This window comes from Bos indicus, chromosome X (genome assembly GCF_029378745.1).
Source record: "Bos indicus isolate NIAB-ARS_2022 breed Sahiwal x Tharparkar chromosome X, NIAB-ARS_B.indTharparkar_mat_pri_1.0, whole genome shotgun sequence".
In the NCBI taxonomy this organism is placed as follows: domain Eukaryota; kingdom Metazoa; phylum Chordata; class Mammalia; order Artiodactyla; family Bovidae; genus Bos; species Bos indicus.
The window spans coordinates 111,447,988-111,472,504 of NC_091789.1; the positions used below are offsets into that span (position 1 = coordinate 111,447,988).

At 49.7% G+C, this 24,517-nt stretch overlaps 1 long non-coding RNA gene across 2 annotated transcripts; it reads left to right on the forward strand.

Annotated features, from left to right (window-relative positions):
* The first annotated feature begins 31 nt into the window (after positions 1 to 31).
* LOC139180892 (uncharacterized) lies at positions 32 to 11,059 on the forward strand. 2 transcript variants are annotated; one of them, XR_011565096.1, is made up of 4 exons: positions 32 to 464; positions 612 to 746; positions 6,625 to 6,774; positions 7,536 to 11,059. It is a non-coding gene; the product is annotated as an uncharacterized lncRNA (long non-coding RNA). The 2 variants fall into 2 exon arrangements; XR_011565095.1 differs by lacking the exon at positions 32 to 464 and having other exon boundaries at positions 477 to 746.
* Positions 11,060 to 24,517: the final 13,458 nt, after the last annotated feature.

The following is a 24,517-nucleotide window of genomic DNA, read 5'->3' on the forward strand; positions in this document are numbered from 1 at the left end:
CCCCTTCCCCTCCCGGAGCCTGTTGTGCGCCTGTGATAACATTGCGCGCTGCGAGCTCTCCTTTATTTAGATAAGGTGTCCGCGGCCGCTGCTCTTGGCCGCCAGCCAGCTTTCTGTCTCCCACTTGGGGCTTTAGCGCCACACAGGAGACGCGACTCTCTGATGCTGCCGGCCCGAGTGTCAGCCTCACCCGGAGGGTCCCCGCGGCTTTGTGTTCCCAGAAAGATGATTTGTTTGACAACGGGCTTTCCTTCCAGACTGTTCTTCCAGCCTGGCACAACGCGTGGGTCCTCAGACACAGACGGGGCCGTAGAGAGGCGGAGCCGGCACCTTTGGCCACAGGGTCGGGCGGCTGCTTGATGGTGAAAGGCCACGTAAAGGAGACCCAGACACGGTCGAAGGCCAGAAGGATCTTTGGTTTACATGGACTAACTGAAGCGTTTATGCTCCTCAGGCCTGAAAAAGTTAAGTGCTGGGGAGGCGGGGGGGGGCGCGAAGCAGGATGAGAAGCCTGGACTTATTCTATGGCACACAAAAGATTTTTAATAAGCTCGGAGAAAGGGCTGCCACCCCCACCCCTCACGTCTTTCTCTCCCTGTCTTATTCCAAAGCTCCTGTGTTAGCCAGAGAGACAGCTCGGAAAAACTGCCCCGGGAGGTGGGCAGCAGGCTGTGGGAGAGCTATTCTGCTAGGCTGGCCCCCCAGGCAGGCAGGCAACTTCCACGAGGTCAAGAAAGGCTCCCCTGGTGAGTGATGGCGCAGGGCTGGGGGGACCAACCTGGTGCTCAGGAGAACTGTGGTGGGGGTCATGGTAGGGAACCCCCCATGCTGTCGCTGCTCTTAGTTCCTTGCAGGCTTTCTTTGAGAATCCACAGTCTTAAAACAATGATTAGCCTTCAGGTGCCTGGAAGCTGGTGGGGAAGGCTGGGGGGACTTATCTTACCAGGGGCACTTGGAGTCGGTTTATAGGGGCCTTCTGTGAGGACCTGCAGAGTTTGGGAAAATAAATAGCTGTCTGTAGGTTACTCCATTCTCCTCTCTCTACCAAACCCTCTCCCCTTTGCACTCATCCGGGGCTGGGCCTGGGGGCGGCTGGGACAGTCTAGCCCACCTACAACATAGGCCTACCATCTTGGAACATCAGGGACAGCTCTTGCCTAGCCTGTCTTTTGGGGATAAGTCTGGTAGATGGTGTCAAAGGCAGGGAGTGGGTCAGCACAGAGCCACGAGGTCCAAAGCGACCATCCAACAGCAGGATTTACGCAGACACTGACCTCCACTTTGGCCTCTCTTTTGCATCACACACCTGCCACACTGACTCAGTGTCCCAGGAGCCTCAAAGAGGATGGTTGGGAGGCGGGCATGGGTTTTCCTGCCCCGGGAAAGGAATAGGCTCTGTGGCCAATGGCTGTGTCGGCATCTGACTTTTGCATCAGTCTCTTCAGCGTGGCGATGGTGAATCAAGCCCAGCCGCCCCTCCTCTGCTCCAGGTGCACTGACCAAATCCTATTTCTGAGTCAGCTCTGGAATGTGGTGGTCTGCTGGGTGCCCGGCCCTGCCCCATGTTCTGAGAGCTCGTTCCCCTCTGGAATTTCAAGAGCCTTATTTGCCCTTCTTCCAGGGCAGTGCTGCCTCCTGCCTTGGTTTCTGACTGACTGGTGTACGAGACAGGTAGAGCTGGGTGGGGAAAAGAAGGACGAGAAAGAGAGAAGGGACTATGGAGGAGGCCTTGCCCTCATTTCACACTCATCCTGGTCTGACAGCTGCCCTTTCCGATTTGGGAGTCTTGGTCCTTTGGGGGATGGAGTGATAGGGGAAATGAGAAGTCAAAAGCTCTCATCAAGTCCCTGAATTGTAGCCTGTTTCTGGAATAATACAAAATCGATCCTTTAAACCAAAGGAAACAAGCAAAAACCTATGAACCATGACACCTTGCTTATCCAGAAGTTACTGGCCTTAGTGACCTCAAATATTGGGAACCATCCAAAAGAGCCGAAATAGCTGAAGAATTCCCTGTGCTGAAGTTCATTGACTGTTTACCAGACACGTTGGGATCTCTTTTCATCAGCGTCTCTTGACTCTTACGTCACAAACTATTCTAACACATCAGATGACTCTGAAGTTCCCTCCAACTCTTGCTTCCATTTTGGTTTTTGTTTTGCTGGCGACGGTTGGGTGAACACAGGCGCTGTTGACCAGGGTCAGGAATACAAGAGGAGGAGGAGCAGATAGGAGGGAAGGGTGATGTGGCTGGGATACTGACAGCCACAGGAAGGTGTTATTACGCACATCTGAGCAAAAGAAGAGACAGGAAGAAAGCAGAAACAAGACATCAAGGAGGAGGGCAAGGGTGGAGCCATCTAGTGATGGGGCACATGGATGTAGAAGGTGGCCTCATCTGTGAGTGCGGCATGATTGTCCATGTACCCAGTGAGTGAGCCACCAAGACCACTTCAGCTGTGTCTGTGCCATCAAAGGAAAGAGGCAACGTGTAATGCTGTTTACTTTTAAAAATTTTATTATTTTTTAATTGAAGCAGAGTTGATTTATAATGTTGTATTAGTTTCAGATGTACATCACAGTCATTCAGTTATATATATATTATATGTTTTTTTTTTCAGATTCTTTTCCCTTATATGTTCTTTCAAAATATTGACTAGAGTTTCTTGTGCTATAGAGTAGGTCCTTGTTGGTTATCTATTTTATATATAGTCATGTGTATCTGATAATCCTAATTCATCCCTCCCCCTGGACATGGTTTATTTAAAAATACATGCACTTTTGTTTTGAAGTTTTAGTGTTTCCAGAGGGGGAGCTTTGCTTTGCCTGCAGATTCATTTCTTGAAAACAGCTCATTGTTCCCTGATGCTGGTTAAGCGAGGGGGTTAGTGTTTTCCCTACATGTTATTTCTGAAAGATGAAAAAATTTCTGCCGGCTGCCCAAGAAAATTCACTTTATCTCACTTGACATAGGAAGCCTGGCATTCCTTTGAATGCAGAATTCGAGAAGCATGCCCATCAGAGCACCCTTTAGTTTGAAAGCAATTGATTTGCAGCACTGTTTCCTGGCTTCCAGGAGGGCTGGTAATACAATAGAAAGGAGGGTGCTGCTCACTCCTTTGTCCCTGACAATGGGGAAGGGGACCCTTTGGTCCAGCAGAGCTCACCACAGAGGCTGGATAGGTGCAGTGGAGGTAGCCCAAGGGCTCCCCTTTGGTTACAGGGGCCCTGTCGGCCTGAGGCTGAGCTTAGGCCTCCATTGGTGTACCTCTTTCTCCTCCTGGGGAGACAGAAGCCACTTGAGAAATAAAATTTCCAAGCTTGGAGTGATCAACGCCATATCCTGCCCACCTCGTCTCCTTTCTGGAGTCTCTGAGCAGAGCCAGAGGATGGCTGATCAGGGCCCTTGAGGGTCCTGAGTCTGCACCCCGTTTTCTGCCTCCACTCTGGCCACTCTAGCAAGCCCACTCATGTCTGGTCACCCCTCATCACTCTTAGGGATTGTTTGTGGGACGTGCAGACATGTGTGCTGAAGAACCACTGCTTTCAAGGAAGGGAAAGCAGTGCATCTAGTGCACTAGTGCCCAGCAAGCACTCAATGGAGCTTCCCAGGTGGCTCAGATGGTAAAGAATCTGCCTCCAAAGCAGGAAACCTGGGTTTGATCCCTGGGTCAGGAAGATCCCCTGGAAGAGAAAATGGCAACCCACTCCAGTATTCTTGCCTGGAGAATTCCATGGACAGAGGAGCCTGGCAGGCTACAGTCTATGGGATCACAGAGTTAGACACGACTGAAGCGATTTAGCACGCATGCAAGAGGCTTTAAAAAGTACTGATGTCTGCATGCCAGCCCCCAGAATTCAGACTCAGTTGGTCTGGAGCATGGCCTGGGCATGGGGGTTTTTGAAAGCTCTCTAGGGACTCTAGTATGAGACCCCGAGTCAGGACCGCTGACCTCCAGGGTCTGACCTGGAACAGAATTCCATTCAAAATCAGAGCCTCATGTGCTGTGTGCCTTTAAGTAGACAGTGGAAGTGGAGTCTCAGTTTCCCTATCTGCTGAGTGGATGGTGGTGATACTCATGTCCCATTGAGTTTGTGGGGGCCCAGTGAGCCAGGGTCAATGAAGCTAAGAACACAGAGCAGGTGCTAAAGCATGATTGCTGGCCTTCCTGCGCCAGAAAACATTGAACCGAAAGATATAAAATCACTTCCCCATCCTCCAGGTCTGGTGGCTGCCTATTTTCTTTTCAGCCTTCTTAGCCCAACTCCATCACTTGCACGTGGTTGAGGCTCATTAAATATTTGCAGGTCGACAGAGAAGGAGCAAGGAGAACCCTGCCGAGTTCAACAGACCCCAGGAGTTTGGTTTTCCCTTTAAACCTTTTGGAGGAAAGATGGAGCAGAAACTCAAGATGAGGATTTTTTTTTTTTTTTTAATGCCCTGATTGAGCAGTGTGAACACAGCCGAGGGCTGGTGACTCCCACTGCACACCCCCCCCCCCCCCGCCCCGCCCCGACCCTGGGCCATCCCGGGACAACTCGCAGTGACAGGGCACCCCAGGCAAGCGCTCTGACTTCTGCCTCCCGCCACCTCCCCCCATCCCTGTCCTTTGATGAGAAACACGGAGAGCCAGCGACTGGCTCACAGGGAAGGAGAACGCTCTTTCCTCAGCCCTGGGGACTTGTTCAGCTGTTCGGCATTTAGCAAGCCTCGCACCCCTTCCCTTCCAGCTCAAACTCAGTGGCATTTCAGAGCAAGCTTCAACCGCCGTGGACCACAACCTTCAGGACAGGAGAAAGGGTTGCTGTAGCTCAGCCCAGCTCGTTTTTGGTGACCACGTTCCTGTCTGGAGAAGGGGAGTGAGCTCTGAGGACCCGAGCTGGCAGGCGCTCCAGGGGGCTCTCTGGATCCGGGTGGGGGGTTGCTGTGCCTGGGCTGAGATGTTCCGGTGGCGGTAATGAGTACCGTGCAGTCGTCTGTAATTATGCAGTCTCTAAGCCCCCGGGGCTGGGGTGGTGTATTTGCCTGTGCTGTTTGGGGGTTGATCCTGCTGTCAGCGCTTAGCAAGAATTAACAGTGACGCTCTGTGCACCACAGTCATAACACTAAATCTGATCTGCATGTCTATGATTCATTAAAAAAAAAAAAAAAGACCCACCGTCGCTGAAACCCCTCCAAGCCCATCATTGAAAGAAATTATGCTCAGTGGAAAGAGCTATTTGACGTCAAGGAGGACCTACGTGCCTTTTCATGAGCGGCTGGAATTAGAAGGCTGCGCTCCGGCAAGTGTAAACGGGATCCATACTTGGAAACCTCTGTGTAGCCAGCAACCTGCTTTCCAGGTGTGGGTTGCTCACTTTCCGGATTGTCTGAGGCAGGGTATTTTTAAGATCCCTGGCAGGCCACTGCCGGCACGCTTATCACGCCCTGCTGGGCCACACCAAGCTCCTTCCAGGCAGTGTAGAGGAGGTTCTGGGAAGGCCAGCCTTTTTTTTTTTTTCTTTTCCTTTTTTTTTTTTCTTGAATTTTAGAAGAAGCCCAAACATAAGTGGGAAGACAGCCTGCTTCAACGACAACCTCCCCAGCATTCCCAAGTCCAGAAGAAATTAATTGTGGATGATGGGCTGTTGGGAGTGTTCTGTGGTACCCTCTTGCTTTACTGTTTGGTAATTAGGAATTTCTTCATTTTTCTTTTTCATGAGGTCACAACCCATGAGGATAGCCTTTCCTTTTGAGGTTTCTGCTGTTCTGTCCTGTGGGAGAGGTCAGCGTCCAAGAAGCAGGACCCCTGGGTTCAAGCCTTCCATGATTCCATGGACTCTTGAACATGTTGTGGTCCTGTACCCACAAAGCTGGGTCATAAATCCCACCTCACCCCGATGCTTAGAGTCAAATAGGGACAAGGAGAGAAAACAAGTGATGGGGGCTTTTGATCTCTTAGCCGATACAGGAACTTCGTAGATGAATTGTTTGGGTTCCAGTTACTACCGCTGTGTAACAAACAACTCCAAACTTAGTGACATAACAAGCATTGTATTATGCTTGCAGATCTGGGGGTCAGAATTCAGACAGGGCTCAACTGGGTGGTTCTTTTGCTCCTTGTAGCATCTACTCAGGCTGCCCAGTGATGGGTCTAGGTGCTTTTCTCCCATGTCGGTTGCCTGGAGTATCTGCATCTGCCCCCCAGCAGGGCAGTTTTGGGGTGATTAACTTCCTATATGGCTACTGGCTTCCTCCATGGTGACAGTCGCCAGAGACTCAGGTGGGGAGCTGCATGGTTTTTTCTGATCCAGCCTGGACAGTCACACAATGTTACATGTTCCATACTCTAGCCACTGGAGGAGTCACAAGCCCACTCCAATTCAATGGGAGGGGACACAGACCCCACAATTCTTGGCGTGAGGAGTATCAGAGAATCTGGGGGCTATATTTTAAAACAGCTTCAGTTTCTGAACTTACACAACTCTCCATTTAGTGCCTTCCATTTTATGGCCTTGTCACCTCCAATATTTCTTTTGACTTTTGCAAACAACCTTCCGCCTGGGGTAATGTTATTGTACCCACTATGCTGATAAGGCAATCAAGAGTCTGAGAGATGACCTGATTTGTCTGCTTTTCTACAGCAAATAAACCATGAGATGAACCTTGAACCCACCTTCCTGGATAACAGATTTCAAAGATGTATGTTGTGCAGATAAGAAGTACAGAAAGTAGTTGTTCTTCAGAAGCCACGATTGCCTGTCACTTCCAAAATAACTGTTTTCGCGTCTCTGGTGAGTTGTTTGGGAGACCTGACACAAGACTAAACTGAACCCATTCTTTGTGGAGAATCTCTTGAGCGGCTTCCTCTGGTTTTCCCTGTCTCACCTTTGAGTCCCAAACCAGTGGGCTAACAATAAAATGCTAATTCATCTAATACAAACGTGGAGGATTGGAGAAACCGAGCTCAGCCAGATTGGCAGCTCACAGGGGAAATATTTGATCAGTGAGTAAAAATTCAAATTTGCACTATTTGCTGAAGGTGAAAAGTATATTAGGGAACGAATGTAATGGGGGTTAAGTAGGCCTGTAGGAGGCCTCTTGCAGGATCCCACCCCCAGAAACCCACAGCTTCTTGCTGACCTGAGTTATAAGTGAGAGCGGGCTGGGCACCTCCAAGCAAGACTATCCTCCTGGCAGGGGCCTGGGGCCATGGGGTGAGCCTGGCAAAGCGGGCAGACTGGTAGAGCTGGGCTTAACTGGTTCCGTCTCTGTGCACATGTATGCTGGGCGTGCTGTGCCCTCCCCCTGGTGGCTCCCCCAGCTCATCGGAGATTAGGGCTCCTGGCCTTCCTTTCCCACCACCACGGAAGCCGTCAGCTGCCTCTGCCTTCACTTAGCCCCTCGACAGTGCTCATTTTGTGCTATAACTTGTGTCATCCTGGATGGGCTTCGGGGGCTGCAGAGGTTAGAACAGAAATCAGGAAGAGAAAACAGGCCTGAATGTTTAGCTCCTTTCCTACGCATCCCCAGACTTGTCCCCCTCTCTCTGCAGGATCCTCCCCATGAGTCCAGAGAGAGAAAATGTGCTTCTGAACAGCCTGGACAAATCAGGAAACAGGCATGTATCTGGAGAACGTGCCAGTAATTCCACTAATGAGGTCCAAAGTGGAACTGGTGCTCTGGATTCTGTGGACGTGAAGCTATGGGGCTGAGTAACAGCTGGTTGCTGGCAAGCCACGGACAGAAGGGGGCTGAGCTGGAGGCTGCAGAGGACCACATCTGCCGCAGCTGATGGCTCAAGCAGTGGACGTTTTGTGGTCCGGCTTGGTTTGTCCTAGTTAATAAGCGAGGCTGAGTTCATCTGAGGCTTATCCTGGGCTGGCCAGTGCCCTGGCGGGCAGCACAATGAAGCTTAATGACCAGCACTGCAGGACCGAGGCTGAGCCCCAAACAAGCCATGAGCGTTAGGCCCCCTGCAAGTCGACAGCTGTGATGGCTGCTGGTTACCAGGACGCAGGGCCTGAGTGGAGGAGGAAATTATGATGGAGAAATAAGACCAGAATTCTCCTCCGCGGGCCTGGGAGAATGGAGCAAATCGAAAACACTGGGCTGGGCTAGGGTCAGACCAGGTTCCAGACACACAGCCAGGGGCTTGAAGAACAGGGAGGGGGCAACCAGGCCCAGAGGAAAAGAGGGATTTAAGCTCCTTAAGGGAGGGGGAGGATGTGACAGACATGGAGGAGCAGAGCCCCCTCTAGGAAGGATTTGCTGCCCATTCAGGCTCGGCCTCAGCAGCTGAGAACACCTCACCCAGAGGCCCCTCTCCTGGGAGACCCCCATCTGGTGGCTGAGCTGGTGTGGGGTGGGGCCATTATAAAGTGTTAGTTGCTCAGTTGTGTCCAACTCTTTGAGACCCCCCCCCCCCTTGGACTGTAGCCCACCAGGCTCCTCTGTCCATGGAATTTTCCAGGCAAAAATACTGGAGTGAGTTGCCATTTCCTTCTCCAGGGGATCTTTCCTACCCAGGGATTAAACCTGGGTCTCCTGCATTGCAGGCAGATTTTTCTTTTTTTAACCCTCTGAGCCACCAGGAAAGCCTTTATAAAGACCTGGCCATTTTGGCTCCAGGCAGGACCCTGTCCTGGACATGCCTAATGCCCCAGCTCTCTCCTCCAGGTTGGCTGAGTCTGTCAGGCTTGCATTTCAACTCGACTCCCCGCTCTGTCCAGTCCTGCTCCCCTCCACCCCCTTCCTTTCAGAGGGCTTGATCCCTCCCAAACACGCCTCTGCCCCCGAACTCCATCTCAGCATCCGCTTCCGGGGAACCAAACCCGTGACAGAGGGTCACCTACACCTTGGATCATGGATTCCATCCTAGGGACCAGTAGGACTCCAGATGGCATTTTATTCTGGGGCTTTGTCCCGTTTCCTTTAAACAGTTTCCAAAGTTTCCTCCGCTGACTGGGTTTTCTCTCCACTTGCTTTCAGAGATAATCCCAAACACAATTGACTCCTTCGTTAGGGCAACTCCCCCACTGGTCCTCAGCATGAATGTTTTTTCACTCCCTCTCACCCTGCCCTCTGCCCTTCCGCCTCAGACACCCTGCCCCCAACCCGAGTCCAGCCCCTGCTCCCATAAAGGACTCCTCTGCCCACTCCTGTCTGCTCTCTTCTTGGGCTGGTTCCTGATGGTTGTGGCTCTCTGCCAGGGTCAGTCATAAGGTGTCCCTCGGCACACAAAACCCCATCCTCTGCCAGACACTGGGCCTTTATTGTTGGCGTGGGGACAAGCCAAATCACTTGGCAAGGTCCACACTGGCCCTTAGTCACCGTCTCATCACTGTGGCCATCGCTGCTGCCTCTGTCTCCCCTCCTGGGCTCTCAGTCCTGGCGGTGTTTGCTGCCCGCTTCTTCTGGCACAGACGGGGCCAGCCTGGGAACCCCAGATGTCACCTCTTGAGGGCCCCTGGGAGGCCCAGCTCATCAGCCGGCAACTTCTCTGACCTTCTTGGCAGCCAACAGCAGAAGCCTAATTAGTGGCTCAGGATCTCCTCCCTCGCCCCCCTTTGCCTCCCCGCTTTCCCGGCGGCTCCTTTCCTCCACCAGGAGAGGGGTGGGGCTCACCTTTCCCTCCAGTCGAAGGTCACTGAGACTGGGTTTTTTTTTTAGACATTGCACTGCAAGGGTGTGAGAGGAGATATTTCCAGACTGTGCCCCCAGCTCCCACCCCTAGTCACAGCCAGTTGGATTGAATTCGCCATGGATTTATTGTACACTGTTCGGTGGCAGTGGGTGCCACTGGCTAGCAGGAAGTGATCCCCATTGTTAGAGAACTTAGGGATGGGAGGGCATTGCCAAAGTATGGAGTGACCTGTTTGAAGGCTCGCTAGTCACCCAGGGGCACAAGAGGGTCAAACTGAGGGCCAGGGGACAGGCTGGCCCAGGCCACCAGCAGACCTCTGGGGGACCCAGGGGGATCTCCCCTCTCCCAGACCTGAGACAGACTCCTGAATGCTTCTCTCTGCTTCATTTACACAAACAATCAAAAAGCCAACCCAGCCCAAATGAAATGCCCACATTTTATGGCTTGCAGTGTTTTAGTTCTAATTTGGCTTCATTTGGAAAAGAGGTTTTACTAAGTGGCATAAATTGAGCCTAACAAATTTTAAAACTAAAACAGCAGCACCCTAAATGTTTAAAACTGTAATTGGAGAGAGATAAAAAGTGAGTTGTCGGGGAGGGGTGGTGAGAGAGGCAGAAGAGGGGGGAGGGGAAGAAATTCAATTTCCGTTCTACTTGGCAGGAGGTTAATTTCCTGCTCCCCCTCCCCCTGGGCCCCAGCCCTGTCCCCTCCCCCACTTAGAGAATGCACCCAGAAGGTTCCAGAAGCAATGCCAGTGCCCTGCCGGATGTCTTGTATGCAGTGGGTACTTAGGAAAGACTGGGTGAACTCACTCTTTTCTCTGATGTGTCTGTGGACAATGGGACAATGGGGACTCCTTTCAGGGGACCCCTTTGCCCCCACAGAAGGGCGTCTGCAAGTTCCTTCCAGGGTGGGATGGGGGGGGTGGGGGTGGAGTGGGAGGTATGGGCCATTAAACAGCCAGCATATCTCTTTGGGCGATTTTCCTTTAGAGAACCAGCCCTCCTCCCAGGCAGGGTGTCATACACATAAATAAGCACGGGTGAGCGTGGGAAGTGTCCCTGAGTGTCCTGGGGTGGGGGGTGTAGTGGGAACCTGAGAGGGCCTCGGGGCCTGGCCACAGCCTCCCTACCTCCCACAGACTATGGGTAGATAGATGCCCTGGCGATGGTAGTCTGTATTGATCACCCTCTCCTGGGAGCTGTTCAGCACCTAGAGTCTTAGTCTCATGATTAAGCATGCACTTATACAATGCTTTGGCCTGGAGGCAGCAAAGTGGGGTTGAGGGGAAAGGCCATTTGGCAACAAACTCCTCCCCTCATGGCTGAGCTCTGCCTTTTGTGGTCAAAGTGACCTTGGCCAAGCCCCCAGGTTTCTCCCACTATAAAATGAGAAGTGATAGCAACTAGGAAACTTTTAAAATAAAAACTATGCCATATGAGATGAAAAGGCTCTATTCTTTTTTTCAGCTGATATGACAATTCCTTGTCTTAAGACACTCTTGATACCAAGAATAAGAACACTCCTTAAATTAGTACAAGGAGGTTTAGTAATAGGATTCAAAGGACTCTTACAGAACTCAGCTAGAAAGAAACTGTGGCGGGGGGCAAGGGGGCAGGAGCTGAGTCTGGAAGAGCTAGAAATGAGGGGGCAGTCTGTCTGTCTCTCGCTCAGGCTGGGGCCTGTGTCTGCTTCTCCGAGCCAGTGTCTGAGTGACTGCTGTGTTCTGTCTGCGCCCTGGCTCTTCCTCAGTTCATTTGTCTGCCTGTGCATGGCTCTGTAGGGCTGCACCAAATGGTAGCACCACCTCTGCAAAGTGATCTGATACCTTCAGGGCCCACCATTCTCTGATTGATTTTATGTCTGTGAGTTCAAAGTCTCAAAAGAGAATCGAATTGGTTTTGCCCTTGATCAGGCATATTGCTGTGATCAATCAGCAGTGGCCAGGGAAGTTGAGCCATGAGGAATGTATATGTTCCCCTTGCCTACTCCTTAGGCAGGGACTATGGGTAGATATATGTGGGGATTTAACCATAGCCATCTCTAGAACATTCCTTATGTACCATGTCACTGTTTTCCTGAGTATGCTGGGATGCTTAACCCAGAACCCTGAACCAAAAAAAGTACTCAAGACATAGTTGCTGATTGAGGAAAAGTTACCTTCTGCTAGATCTCGGCTTTGTTTACCCCCTTTGCCTACCATTAAGCTTCTCATCTGGAGTGTATGGTTTCATGGAATGGTGATCATAGGCAAAGGGCTATGTTTCTAATATATAAAGAGTTCCTAGAAATCAGTAAGAAAAATAGTGATCCAATAGGAAAAATGGGTCACAAACATCAACACACAGTTTACTGAAAAGGAGGTCGAAATGGTTTTTAAACATAAGTGTTCATGCTTATGATAAGAAAATGCAAACAAAACTACACAGAGGTATTCTTTTTCATCTACCAGACTGAAAAAAAACCTGATAACATACTGTTTACAAACAAGTGCTCTTGTGCCTTGTTGTGGGAGTGTTAACTAGTCTAATCTTTATGCAGAGACATTGGCAATATCTATCAAAATTTCAAATGTCATATCCTTTGATCTGGCAATTCCACTTCTGGGAATTTATCTTACTTACCTCTATATTGTATGATGTATCAGTTAGTCATTGCTGGATAACAAACCACCCTACATTTTAGTATCTTAAAACCACAACTCAGTTATTTCTCACTACTTGGTTGTTTGGGGGTGTTTCTGCTGATTTAAGGTGGACTCAGCTAATCTTGGCTAAGTTCACTTCTGTATCTGTGGTCAGCTGGCAGATTGGCTAAGAGCTGGCTTGTCTGGGACAGCCTCAGCTGGGCCACTGGGCCCTGCACTCTACATGCTCTCATACTCCAGCATGCTAGCCTGAACTTGTTCTTGGCTGGCCTGGGCATGTTTCATGGCAATTTCAGAGAAATGAAAGAAGAAATTAAAACCTCAAGTATGTTTTAAAGTTTCTGCTTACATCAAGTCTGCTAAACAAGTTACATGGTAAAGTCCAGATTTAAGGGGTCAAGGAAAGGCTCTGTGCCTTTTTAGTGAGAGAAGCAGCAAAGTCAAGGGTCAAAGGGCAGGAACACAGGAAGAGCTAAAGGCTTGGGATCATCAATGCAACGACATATGTGTTCAGTCCTCCACGCGTGTGTGATGACATCTGTGCATGGTTACTCACTGTAGCATTGCATGTGATAGAATCAACCGAAATGGCCATCAGTAGAAGACGGACTAAATAAACTATGGCATCCAAGAGCTGGCATCATTTGCAGCTGAACAAAGGATGAAGAATCCCCTGTGCACGAATGGAAAAATCCTGAAGGTAGCTGAAGTGAAAAAAGCCATGTGCGGTGTGGTATGGATAGTATGCTACCTTTTATGTAAATAGAGGAGAGAAATAAGAATATATGTATTGGCGTTTGCTTGTATTTGCATAAATTAACTCTGGAAAGAGAAATAAGAAATGAATAGTGTGGGGAGCAAAGAAAGGGAAAGTCACAGGATTGTTTGACTTTTAGAAGTCTTCGTAGATCTAAAAAAAAAAAAAAAGACAATGCTGCAATGGGGAGGCTGAGTAATTATTCCCAATTTAAACCTCGGTACCTAACCTGCTTTGCCCTTTGTGACTCTGTCTTGGGAAACACCCTCTCTCTAAAGGTGAAAGGGCAGGTGTTTCCACTTCTGGGGTGTGCTGTCCCTGAGCATTGACAGAACATTCCCCACCCTCGCTTATGACCAGGCACTGACATTTCCAAAGGATGCCACAGGCATTTTCCAGACACGTTTGGGGCTGACTTCGAGCTGGGATGTGTTCCTTGGCTCTTTGAATGTCAGTGTGCTGGTCTGTGAGAATAAGATCCCATTTCTCTGAACGTGTCTGGAGCCATGTGGTAGTGTGTTTCCGTGTGGTTATGTCGTCCTCCTCATCAGGCTCTGGCAATAACAGCAGATTCACTCCTGAGCCTGTGGTCGAGGTCAGCCAGACGCCTGCAGGGGCATAACTCAACCTGCACCAGGACCGAAGCTCCTTAGAAGCGTCGCTCAAGCTGTCAGTGTGTGTGTGTGTGTGTGTGTGTGTGTGTGTGTGTGTGTGAGTCGCTCAGCCGTGTCTGACTCTTTGCGACCCCATGGACTGCAGCCTGCCAGGCTCCTCTGTCCATGGAAGTCTCCAGGCAAGAATGCTGGAGTGGGTTGCTGTTCCCCTCGGTAGCCCCTTTCAAACTCCTAAAGCTCAGAATTAGACTGAGTCACAGTGCGCATGCCCCTTCCTCCCCTGCTGCCTGCCCGCAGGGCACAAGAAGGGATGCAGGAGCTGCCAGATTGGGCAGCCTTTGGAGAGATGAGATGACCAGTCTGTGCCTGCACCTGTTCTGCAGCCATGAGCAGCTGCCATACTCGCTGCCACCTTACGCACGCCGAGCACCTACCGTGACCCAAGCACGGCGCTTGGTCCTCTGATTCTATAGGGAAGAAGATGGGGACAGAAGCTTGCCGACTAGAAGAGGGCCAACTAAACAGATGCTTACAGTAAATCTGACATTAGCTTAATAGTTACATCTTGTTTGTTGCAAGGGACAAAACTCAATTCACACTAGCTTCAAGGAAAATGGAGTTCAAGTTCTGCCATGATTTCCAGGGAAACGGGCATCTCAGAGAACTCAAGGCTGTAATGTGTCTGCGCTCAGGACACTAGGAACCCAGGAACCTCTTCTCTCCATTTCCTTGCTGCTCTTTAGTGGTTCTCTTCTCTCTCACAAAGACTAATTTTCTTCACGTGACAGAGAATATAATGTCTGATGCTTTGGAGTATTATCTCCCGGAAGCTTTAGCCACCCAGTCAGATTTATTCACCTTTCTCCATTCCAGGTCCAAGATTTCTGGGGAAGGTTTTCACTGGCTCTGCTGGGCCAGGTGCCCAGCTCCAAGCCAATCACTTCTGTGAAGGGGCAGGGCTATGAGCGATTAATACGATTCTGTCTGTGGAAACCGAGTGAATGGGAAGGGGGCCACTTGTGGAGAAGGGGCAGATAATACATGAAGTGTCCATTCCAGAATGGTAGGGGCATTGGCCCAGGCTAGGGGTCGGGGGGCAGGTGTTCAAAGACAGGGGTGTTTAGATGGAGAGCTGAAACAGGGCAAGCTGAGAGAGCAGGCTGCAGGGGAAACAGCTGTTGCAGGCAGAAGGAAGAGCCTGTGTGAGACCCGGAGGTGATGCATTCAGTGAGGCTGGGAGGTGGTGGGTGGTAAGAGACGAGGCTGAATGAGGGCAGGGGGCCGGGGCAGCAGAGCCCCTGCAAGCATGAGTAAGACTGAGTGTTATCTTGAGGGTCACAGACAGCCCCTCCAGGGCCCACCTCCTGGAGGAAGGATTGGAGGGGCCAAGACAGGAAGAGATGGGCTGTTAGGAGCTGTTTTCGTAGTCCACGCAGGACGTGATTATGAGAGAGAGAAGATTCTAGAGGCATTGAGGGGCTAGAGCCAAGGATATCTGGTGGATCGGATGTGGGGGTGAAAGAGAGAATGGGGTGCAAGTTGCTTCCATGGTTTGGGGCTTGGGCAGTTGGAGAGATGGCAGTGGTGTTCACTGAGAAAGACTGCTCTGTGTCTTAGGGTGAGTACCCCAGAAGCAAGCCCCCAAGCCAGGGCAGTATGTGAAAATGATTTGTTAGAACCTGCTTTTGGGGAAAACAAACTGGGGAGTGGGGAACTGGGATGGGGAGGGGAGGGGGCCAGGCCAGAGTATGCTGCCATGCAGAGTCCCATGGAGGGCACTTGGACTCAGTCTCACAGAGAACTGGGAGACGGGGCAGGTCACACCTCAAAGTTGGCCCTGGTCTGGGATGAGGGGCAAGAATTTTACTACCTGTCCCTCCAATGAGTGGTTCAGGGCTGAATTCACATCAAGTGAGTCCGGCAGCCTGAGGAGGGTCCTCTGGCCAAGGGACACTGGTGCTGGCTTCTGGGCATGAACAGAAATGTGAAAGGGACCTGAGGGATACACGTGGGACATGGGTGACTTACAAAGAACGGACTCTCCAATTTGGTCTCTAATTATCCCCGTGCTGGTAGTTATCCCAACCGGCATGGTCTCGATTTCATCTCTTCTTTCTGTTGATTTCCATTCGCTATGTTTCAATGATCCTGTGTTCTTCTCTGAAGTTGCTCTTGTCTCCTGTTACCTCCTTCAAGAGAGTCCTCGTCCTGATTTTAATTTCTTTTTTTATCTTTTTGCCGCAGCATGTGGGATTTTAGTTCTCCGATCAGGGATAGAACCTGCGCCCCCTGCATTGGAGCACCTAGGATCTTAACCACTGGACCGCCAGGAAAGCCTCCTCGTGCTTATTTTAAATGCTTGGGCCTTCAGTGCCAGTCATGCATGCCCGCCGCTGCTGGCCCTGATGTCCAGTTCCAGGGCTTTCTTGTGTGCTGGGCGTTCTCCTCAGGGGCCTCGTGGCTTTGCTCTGCGAGGTCATGTGCCATGGGGTAGGGCTGAAAGCCAGGCACCACAGAACCAGTGTCGGTCACCCAAGTTTACAGCCACGTCACCAGGTATATCTTCCAGATGGTGGTTTTCCTTTCAACCCTCCAACGTCCACAGAAGAGGAGGGAGCAGCCTTGCTGGATTCTAGCCTATCGGTCCTGGGGGCTACTGCTCTGCCCAGCGCCTTTTTTCATCAGTTCTTCATCCAGTGGGCTTGTGTCACCTGATTGTACCCCCACGACCCTGGAATTGGCTGCTATGAGCTGGTGCCACCAATTTCTGCCATGGGTTGGGGGCAGGAAATAACAGTCCCAAAGTCTTGGGCAGATGAAATGATTCAAAAACCGAAGTTCAAAAGCTTCTTCTTTACCTGTTCCTACATTTCTGCCCTGGCCACCCACCATCCTGACAGATACCACTTCAAGGCTCCCCTGGAGTTTCTCACTGGGCCTTGGTTGCCTTCTGAAATACAGGGTACCTTCTCATTTCATGGGCATTTCCAGGCCTGGGAGAGGGAGCAAGGGCTTAGATAAGCCTATCTCTTGGCTGGCTGGTCTTGACCTCACCCTTGTCCCAGAACCTGGTGTCTGCCAGGCATCCTGCTCGGGTCTAACTCCCACTGAATCCAGCGCAGCCTTGTTGTGGCTTTTGGTGGCTTCATAGATCAGGCTTTGACCCCCTGTCCTCTCTCTGGGCATTCGATCCCCACCTGTCTCTGGTGAGTGACTTCACCCCTCCTACCGTTGTAGATAGCTGACAGTATCCCTTCCCAGCCTGCGACTGGCACATCTGCCTACATGTCTGCCAGGGGCTGCTGTCATAGGACAGTGATGCCCAAGGGGAGGGGACGGGCTGCCGGACTCAGTTGGGGAGGAGAAAGGTGAGTTGCTACAGCTGGGCGAGATTCGAAGGTGGGCACCGACCACCATTCTTGGAGGTCTTCTGTGCTCTGGAGTGGAATCTGGGGATCACAGGGGAGTAGCTGAGGTTGGCCAGGGTGGCAGATGAGGACACTCAGGAGCTGAGGACAGGGGCTATTTACTATACGGTACAGAAGCATTTCAATATTTTAACAACCTGTCCAGCTGTCGTAGCTGTGCATTGCAGCTGAATGTCAGCCCAGGTTGTAGGTGGCAGTGAGCAGCTGGGCTGTCACACTGACGTGCAGAGCAGATGGAGTGGTTCTCAACTGCGACAGGAGAAATTTAGGCTAGTCATTGGAAAACCACTCTCACTACCTTTTACCAAGGTGGGCTGGTGACTGTTCTCTCTGAAACTTCAGGGGTTCTGAGAGATAGGTTTTCAACATGGACTAGATGTGGTTTTATTCGGCTGGCCTGGCATCAGGGGATCAGCACAGATGACTTGCCTCTCATTTGCAGGCAAAGATCCCCAAATGAAATGCAGGAATGATTAATCAGAAATCTTTTTTGAGCATTTGCTGCGTGCCAGGCACAGTGCTATGTCATGAGGTTACAAAAACGAATAAATCACCTTCCTTGTTCCCCTGGAGTTCATAACGGGGTCATGGGAGGGATGACCCTGCCCAAGAGATGACCACAGAACCAAGCAGTAGGTGGGATGTACTGGATGAATCATAAGGGGAAATGACGCAGAAACTCTACGGGGCGAGGGGCTGGCGTGACTGAGGAGCAGCCTTCATTTCAGAGCAGGGGTGGGATCAGCCTCTAAAAGCTTTTCCTTTGCCTCTAGAAATAGCAAGGTGGTGAGATGGGGTTCTGATTTTCACCTCCAGATAGCAGGACACATTTTGTCCTTGAAAGCACTCAAATCGGCTCTCTTCGCCAATGTGAAGTCACCGCTTGTTAGCAATGCACAACTGAAATCAGAATCTGTCCTCCTGCCAGCCAGCCAGCCAGCCAGCGCCGAGGCCCAGGGCCTCACAAGCTGCGCTGAAGGGCTGTTCGGGCACCTTCCTTCTAAGATTTCTCCAGCCTGAGGAGGAGGCAGAGGACAGTGTGGACATTACTGCTCCTTCCTACAAAGTGGTACCTAGGAAACAGGGGCAGCCCTCTGTGAGACTGCTACCCCCAGAGAGAGGGCTGGTCTCCCTGGGTGAATCTCGGAGGCCACCCCGGTGGGTATCCAGGCCATTTGTCCCCTCCCTGTGGAGTGTGTCTGGGAGGATGGGCTTTGGCTTGAGTCCAGAGCCGGAATGACTCCTCTGTACCATGAAATTTTCACAGATCTGGGATCCCCAAGCTCAGTGCTCTGCCCTCAGAATGGGACTTTTAGTCCTGTGGTCCAAGATGGCAACTATGACACTCACGTGTTAAGGCAACAGGAGAGAGGAAGTGACTAAAAAGAAGGGGATGAAAAGACCCTGCAGTCTTTTCAGGGAGATTCCTGGAAACTTATAGATTGTGCATACACTTATGGGACATTGGCCAGAACTTAGTCACATGACGACACCTAGCCGGGAAATGGGGTCTTTCTCCTAGGGAACCAGGAGAGAGGAGATGTTGAGGGACAAGTTCAAAGACTATGAAAAATGGCTCGGATTTCCCTGGTGCTCCAGTGGCTAAGACTCAGAACTCCCAATGCAGGGGCCCTGGGTTCAACTCCTGGTCAGGGAACTAGATCCCACATGCTGCAACTAAGACCTGGCACAGCCAAAATAAAGAAATATTTTTAAAAAATGGCTCAACTTCATCCAAATATTGGGATTCTTCAATGAAAATGCTCTATAAATATCTGTTAAGATAAGAAAGGAGCTGTAGGTTAAATAGAGCCTTACTTCAAATTTTGTGTGTTTGTGTGTGCTCAGTTGGGTCTGACTCTTGGCGACCCTATGGACTGTAGCCTGCCAGTCTCCTCTGTCCATGGGATTTTCCAGGCAAGGATACAAGAGTGGCTTGCCATTTCCTCCTCCAGGGATCTTCCTGACCCAGGGATCAAACCAGCGTCTCTTGTCTCCTGCACTGGCAGGCAGATTCTTTATCACCATGCCGCCTGGGAAGCCCCACTTTAAATTTTAGCTATTGATATTTTTTCCCCTCTCTAGCTATGGCTGATCTTTTCAACTCTGTGAATGCAAAGCATTTTAACAAATATTTCTCCTCTTTTTCTTTCCACGGACTTCTTTTTAAAATAAAAGTACTGCTACTTGCATCCAAAAACATTTCTGACTGATATAGATCCTTTTATGGTTCTTCCTTCCACTGGAAGCTCCTTATGAGGCAGGTCTACACCCTCTGGGCACCCACTTTCAGATGCCTAGTCCCTCTTAATCCCTTGCCACCAACTTGCCCCTTCACCAGGTCATAGTCATTTTGTTGTAATAAAATCTAATGGCTGTTGTTCCTATCTTCTGTGTCCTAAAGTGTCCTTAAGCCTTCTTAATGAAACTCTTTTCCCCTTTGATTTCTAGGACCCTAGATTTCATAGTTCACTTTCTATATTCTGACTATGACTTCTATATTTTGCATAGTGGGAGCCTCTTCCTTGTCTTGCCCATAATTCTAGATACTTTATCCCCCTAAGCTTTAATCTTAGTCCTTTTATGATTCATTAGCACCGCTACCATTCCCACCATCTCCACCACCATCTGTCTCCATTACCATCACTAACAACCACCACCATCATCTTCGTCACCACCACCATCACCATTTGCACTGCCGATTTACAAACATAATCACTAATCTTTCAATCCTCACAGTAGCTGCATAAGGTAAGTAATATTATCATCCACATTTTACAGGTAAGAACACTGAGGTTCTGAGAAGTTAATGTATTTTGTCCAAGATCAAAAAGCTAGTAGGTGTTAGAGGTGGAATTTGAATCCTGGTTTGTCTGATGTCAAAGCCTGGGCTCCCAATACACCATACTTCGTCTTTCCTTAAGTTATCACAGGATTCACTCCTCATCTCTTCCTCTGACAACAGTGGCTACCAAGCCCTCATCACTATAGATGTTGATAATAGAACAACCTCCTAACAAACCTCCTTGAACATAGGCATACAGGCCCCATGCCACCTCCATTGGCTCCCTGAATACCCATCTATCCAGCATTAGACTAGTCCAGTGATACTTAAATCAGCCTTTCTCATGTCCCTGCCCTGCTCACACACTTATAGTGGCTCCCTGATACCTCATGGGTCATGTTCCAGCTTTCAAAAGCATTCTTCACCTGAGCCCATGCTCTCCAACTACCCACTACCTTCCAGTATTCTGGAGCCAGGTGTGGTGGATGTTATTAGTGTTCACCAATAGCCTCTCTCCAGCATGGGGGGGATGACTCTTAGAGTCCCTTTGCAGTTAGGTAGAGGCAGTGCCCAGTTCTGGTCAATGAAATATTAATACATATGGATGTGATGTATGATACATTATATTGAGGCAATGGGAAGATCCTGTAGGACTCTCCAACTTCTTCCTAGTCTTGCTGGGTGAGTAGTGGAAATGTTCCCGAGGGTGGAGCCTCCATTAGCCTAAGTCCCCGAGTGATCTGTATGGAACAGAACACCTTTCCCCTTTCATCCATTGCCTTGCAGTGAACCTTGCAAGGGCATGAAGTCCATTGGTTGAGCCACTGAGATCTGGGAGTTGTTTGTTATGATAGCACAAGTCAAACATGTTGGTCAGATAGGTGGAATTATGCTGTAGCAACAACTCCAAGTCTCATTGGCTTACAAGACAATGACAAAGCTATACTTCCTGCTCATGCTACATGTTTTGTGTAGGTCAGCAGGAGAAGAGGCTCTTCCTGTCATAGTCACTCAGGTAATCCAGGAGGGTGGAGAGTCCGTCTTAGTTTGTGCTCTGTGATTACCTCTGAGGGGGAAAAACATGGCGAATAGTGCCCTGGCTCTTTAAACTTTCACTCTAAGTAAGTTTCACAAGTAAGTTCCACTAACATTTCATTGGCCAAATCAAGCAAATGGCCACATTGAACTTCAAAGGAGGGCAAGACAATATCATTCTACTATACGCCAGGGAAGCAGTGGTTGCCATCTTGACTAATATTCTAGATAAGCTAGTCCCTCCATGCTCTCCTCCATCCTGCTTCTAGGATTTATTTCGTGCTAATTTCTCACCTTTTAACCACAGCTCTAGGCCTATCATTCCTATAAAGATTTTCTTAATATTCCCAGCACAGGTATTTCCTGCTTCCTGAAAGGTGGTCAAAATTCAATTGGTTATTCATTGGTTCATATATAAATAATAAGACTATTTTTGCTTTTCACAAACATACCCAAATCCATTTGCGTATACGTATATTTATATACACACACACAAATCTACCTTATCTCCTTCTTTAAAACTATCCCTTGCATGACGGTTCATTCCAATGATAGGTTCACTGCTCCAAGAGGTCTGTGAAACTAACTGCCTATGGAGTTTGTGGTACATCCATGTCCTTATCTGTAAACAGGCTATAATAATGGTGCCTCTTTTATACAGATGTGTGAGAACTAAAAGACTTAGTGCATATAAAGTGCTTACAACAGCAGCTGGCATGCAATAAGCACTCAGTAAACTCCAGCTATTATTATTACTCCCATAAACATCTCTGCTGATAGTGATCTTTACCTTGTGAAGGTGGATTGGATTTCTTGCTGACGGTTCGAAAGTCATCAAGATCTGTAGCAGGTGCTGTTAGCGCCGGTGTGCCCTCTGCCCAGCCCAGAGGCCCCTGCTGACCATTCTTGTACCTGCTGATGGTGTCCTGCATGTGGCTGACAGAAGGTGCTGTCTGGCCTTGGAAGGAATGATGGCCCTTCCAAGTGGCTTATGGGTGGGATAATGGGTCTGCAAGCGTTGGGGAATGAACACCCTTGGAGTGACTATTAACCAGTGAGGCAGAGGAGGTAATGCATCAATATCTCTGTTTCATCATTGCACCATGAGACAAGTCTACAGTCTCCCGGAGGGTCCCACCACAGGGCAAATCTACTTATTAACGCACCCTTTTAAAAGAATTGATTTGGTTGCATTGGATCTTAATGACGGCACATGGGATCTTCATTGCATCGTTCGGAACCTGGGGAAGGACTCTGTAGCTGCGGCACACAGGCTCCAGAGCACGCAGGCTCAGGAGTTGCAGTGCGTGGGTTTAGTTGCTCCGAGGCTTGTGGCATCTTAGTTCCCTGACCAGGGATCAAACCTGCTATGCAAGTCCTCTGCATTGCAAGGCGGACTCTTTACCGCTGGACCACCAGGGAAGTCTCCAACATACCCTTTTTGCCTTTCCCCTCTTTCTTATCTCACTTTCTCCACCCTCTCCATTGTATTTTCTGGGATCACCTCCCAAAGAGATTGCCTGTAAGTGTGGGAAATAATACTTTTGGGGAGGGGGCCAGTAGGAGGCTAAGCTTAATGCAATGTAACAAAATTTTTCATGTGGTCTGGCGACTACCTCTGGCAGTGATTCTAAAAGTGGAGTTTCTCGAGGTTGTGAGTGATGACTGCATGATCAAAGTAAACCTGTGGCCTCGTCAGGTGTCAGCGGTGAGGGAGACACCTTTGGGTGTCTGTGCGCTGGGGTACCCTTTAGGGTGCTCGTTAGTTTTCTGGCTCTCTCATACTGCCCTGTTAGTGACTTCTCCTGAGAAGGCTCTGCTTTGCTCAGGGATGGCAGGACGGTTTCCTGCTCAGGTGGGGGCTTTTGTGAGTTCTGGGGAGCCCAGGGCAGAGTTGTTCCATGAACACCTTGTTTGACTGAGGTTCTCCCCCTGCGATGGGCAGTGGACATCAGCTTTTCCAGGGTCTGTGACAACTTCCTCCTCATGTTCTGAAAACCTGCAGGATGATGGGCATCAGGAAATATTTAGGACAGTTAGGCTGCTGTTCACACTTTGCAACCAAGAGGAAAGATATGAACCGACTTGTGCATGTGTGCAGTGGTGTCAGAAAGAAACTTCCAATCAGGGACAGAGCAGCCAGAAAAAGAAAAAAAGAAAAAGGATAAAAGAGCGTACTTCCCCTGAACAGCAAGGAGACGGGTGCCCTTCCGTCTCCCCCTCCCATCAGGGCCGGCCTCCGGGAAGACAGACCACTTCTTGCATTATTTTCTGAACACCATGATCTTTTAAGGTTGATTTAGGATTGTGTCTGTTTAGGAAACACATAGGCCCAGAGAAGGGAGCTTTTGTAGTTGCAGAAGAAAAATGAACTCCCAGGAAGGTTTTCCAGATTTGGGAAATGAAAATGGTGATTGTAATATCTGCCTTCCTTGTCCTGAGGATTAAATGAGGTAATTTATGCAAGGCTCAGAGCAGGCGCTCAAAATGTGGGTGTTGTTATTCTAATAGATGGAGCTCTATAGAATACATTGGTTAACTTTCTCTGATGCCATTCTGAATGTTTTTGTTTCTGCCTGAGAGGAGCCTGAGTCTAACCTTGCCTCCCCAGAGAGCCACCTTGAGTTAAACGCAGTCTAGTGAGTTGCATCCATTTCTCTGGGCTCTGTTGTACGTGGCGGATGGCTCTACATGTGCCTGGCATGAAGTAACAACCCACGAGGGGAACCATCATCCCCAGCACACTCCCATGGGGCTCCGAGGCCGGCGGATTGCAAACAGGAATGAATGGAACCCCAGACTACCCAGTTCCTATTGTGGGGGGAGGAAACCAGCTGAGAATGTATTAATAAACGCTCCAACGGGGATTTGGTGGTGGGGTCTCTAAGCTGACCAGTCAACATGCAAAGACTTCTGGACCTAGAACCTAACTCCAGGAAGGCTCTATTTTGAGGTCAGGAAATCCATCCAAACCCTTTTTCCCTAGCTGCATGTGAACTTCGGGGAGCAAAAATTATGCTTCTGCAGGAGCCAGCGGAAGAGCCAAAGTCTCCAAATCACCAAGGCAGCTGTCTCAAATGTACATGTTATTAGGCTGATTGAAATAATCAGAAAACAGCTCCAGAATGCTGGCTTGGAGAAAGGCAGGCACTTTCTGCTTGGCAGAGAGTGATGTCAGCCTCCTCAGCAGGGGGAAATCAAATGTTGTCTTTCTTCTTTTCCCTTCTAGAAATACTTCCCTGTATTGTTTGATTTCCCATCCATTTGGCGAGATGGGCTCTTGGCATATCTCGCCTGCTGTGCCATGTGGGCCCCGGGCGTCCCGGGTCACCAGGTGAGGGGAGAGATGCAGAACGACCCCCCAGAAACATGTCGGCTTTGGATTGCAGGCAAGTTCTTTGTGCCCGGAGCCTGTATTTTTCTCCATCTCTCTCTCTTGGCCTCTCCTTTACCCAGGTTGTCATTAAGAGAGCAAGAAAAGGCCAAAACCCCTGCAAATCTGACCTCATGAGGTAGAGCTAAGTGTCCCCATCAGAGGAGGGAGATGGAGCAGAAGCAGAGGACGGGAGACAAATGATCCCTGTCTCCCTGTGATGAAATCGAGTTAGCTCTGGCCACATTAATG